We start from the raw sequence: 3259 nt of genomic DNA on the forward strand, positions 1-3259 counted from the left end.
CGATCAGGGATAGTGGAGGGAACTTGTGCCTGGAGTCGGAGGAGGTAGGGGAGGTCCTAAATGAATACTTTGCTTCAGTATTCACTAGTGAGAGGGACCTGATCGCTTGTGAGGACAGCGTGGAACAGGCTGATATGCTCGAATAGGTTGAGGTTAAGAGGGAGGATGTGCTGGAAATTTTGAATGATATGAGGACAGATAAGTCACCGGAGCCAGACGGGATATACCCAAGGATATTTCGGGAAGCGAGGGAAGAGATTGCTGCGCCTTTGGCGATGATCTTTGCGTCTTCACAGTCCACTGGAGTAGTACCGGATGATTGGAGGGTGGCACATGTTGTTCCCTTGTTCAAGAAAGGGAATAGGGATAACCCTGGGAATTATATACCCGTCAGTCTTACGTCGGTAGTGGGCAAATTATTGGAGAGTATCCTGAGAGACAGGATTTATGATTATTTGGAAAAGCATGGTTTGATTAGAGACAGTCAGCATGGCTTTGTGAGGGGCAGGTCATGCCTCACAAGCTTTATTGAATTCTTTGAAGATGTGACAAAACACATTGATGAAGGAAGAGCAGTGAATGTGGTGTATATGGATTTTAGCAAGGCGTTTGATAAGCTTCCCAATGGTAGGCTCATTCAGAAAGCAAGGAGGCATGGGATTCAGGGAAAGTTGGTTCTCTGGATACAATATTGGATGGCCTATAGACGTCAGAGGGCGATAGTAGATGGAAAGTATTCCGCATGGAGCTCGGTGACCAGTGGTGTTCCACAAGGATCTGTTCCGGGACCTCTGCTCTTTGTGATTTTTATAAATGACTTGGATGAGTCAGTGGAAGGCTGGGTTAGCAAGTTTGCCGATGACACGAAGTTTGCAGGAGTTGTGGATAGCGTGGAAGGCTGTTGTAGGTTGCTTCGGGAGATTGACAGGATGCGGAGCTGGGCTGAGAAGTGGCAGATGAAGTTCAACCTGGAAAAGTGTGAAGTGATTCATTTTGGAAGGTCGAATTTGAATGCGGAATACAGGCTTAAAGACAGGATTCTTGGTGGTGTGGAGGAACAGAGGGATCTTGAGGTCCATGTCCACAGATCGCTCAAAGTTGCCACCCAAGTTGATAGGGTTGTTAAGAAGGCGTATGGTGTGTTGGCTTTCATTAACAGGGGGATTGAGTTTAAGAGCTGCGAGGTCATGCTGCAGCTCTATAAGGCCGTGGTTCGTCCACACTTGGAATATTGTGTTCAGTTCTGGTCGCCTCATCATAGGAAGGATGTGGAAGCTTTAGAGAGGGTGCAGAGGAGATTTTCCAGGATGCTGCCTGGTCTGGAGGGCATGTCCTACGAAGAAAGATTGAGGGAGCTAGGGCTTTTCTCATTGGAGCGAAGAAGGATGAGAGGTGACTTTATAGAAGGATACAAGTTGATGAGAGGCATAGATAGAGTGGATAGTCAGAGACTTATTCCCAGGGTGGAAAGGGCTATCACCAGGGGGCATAATTTTAAGGTGATTGGAGGAAGGTTTCGGGGAGATGTCAGAGGTAGGTTCTTTACACAGAGAGTGGTGGGTGCGTGGAATGCGCTGCCAGCGATGGTAGTACAAGCAGATACACTAGGGGCATTTAAGCGACTCTTGGATAGGTACATGGTTGATGGTAGAATGAAGGGTAGGTAGTTAGCTTGATCTGGAGTAGGTTAAAAGTTCGGCACAGCATCGTGGTCCGAAGGGCCTGTACCGTTCTGTACTGTTCTATGCACTATGTTCTATGTTCTTTTTCATTGTCATTCGGATGACGTGGTTACAGGGTGACCAGGACTGGGAAGTAAATATTCAGGGATAGTCGTGATTTAGGAGCAGTGGGCAAAGGGGAGAAGGGCGTGTTGTCGCGCTTTTAAAAAGGGAGGCGATCATTTGTGAGAGAGGATCTTAGATCTAAGGAGCAAGATATCGAATCAGTTTGGGAGGAGCTAAGAAGCAGCAAGGGGCAGCAAACATTGGTGGGAGTGAATTATAAGTCGCCAAATTGTGGACATGTTTGGCATGGTATAAATCAGGCAATACAGTAATAATGGGCGTGTTCAATTTATAGACAGATTGGAATGCGGTCTTCAAAGCAGATTTTCGGGAGCTAGGAAAGAAGTTAAAAAGCCGTGTCTTAAAAGCAGTCATCTCAGGATTAGAGCCACGTGTTCGTGAGGATAGGAATTTCGGGATTACGATTTGAACTTGTGGCTGGAGAATGGGTGGAACAGGGAGGGCATCAGATTTTTGGGGCATTAGGACCGGTTTTGGGACAGCTGGGATCTACAGAAGATGGAGCATTGCACCTTATCAAGACCGGGATTAACATCCGAGCTGGGAGATTTCCCAATGCTATTGAGGACCCATTATACAAAATAGAGAGCGGGATTGGAACCTGGTAGTGAGCTCAGATTAGAGGGAAGTGCAGCTGAGAACAGGACGTAGAAATGTAGCAAGTGAAATTCGAAGACAGACGAAACAAATGTAAGCAGCACATCGGATCAGAATGTGGAACTGCATTAAAACAACCACGTTAAGCGAATTCTATCTGAATGCACGCAGCATTAACAACGAGGTAGATGAGTTGAAGGCACAATTAGAGATAAATGACTCTGATTTAATTTCCTTTACAGAGACGTGGTTGCAATATGATGAAGACTGGGAACGAAATATTCAAGGATATTAATCATTTAGGAACGGTAAGCAATTAGGGAGAGGAGGTCGAGTAGTCCTTTAATAAGGGACGAAGTCAGTGAATTATTCGCGAGGATCTTCGATCGAACGAGCAATATGGAGAATCAGTTGGGGTGGAGCTAAGAAAGAGCAGGGGGCAGAAAATATTGGAGCGAGTTGTTTATCGACCACCAAACTGTAGTACTATTGTTGGGTACAGGATAAAGCAGGGGATTAGAAGTGCATGTGAAATGGGTAAGACAGTAATAATGGGTGTGTTCAATTTACATATAGACTTGGTAAAACTAATCAGAACTGATGCCGAAGAGGATGAACTCCTGGAGTGTGTACGAAATAGGCTTCTGGAGCAGTATGTTGAAGGACCAACAAGGGATCAGAAGCTGGATATTTTAGATTTAGTATTATCTAATGAGAGAGGGCAAATTCATAACCTTGGTGTAAATAAACTAATAGGAAACAGTGACTACATTATGTTAGAATTCTACGTTATGTTTGAAATAAGTCATTGTGAAATTAGGGTCTTAAATCTCAACAAAGTAAACTATGAATGT

Source organism: Heterodontus francisci, chromosome 21 (assembly GCF_036365525.1).
Source record: "Heterodontus francisci isolate sHetFra1 chromosome 21, sHetFra1.hap1, whole genome shotgun sequence".
Classification (NCBI taxonomy): Eukaryota; Metazoa; Chordata; class Chondrichthyes; order Heterodontiformes; family Heterodontidae; genus Heterodontus; species Heterodontus francisci.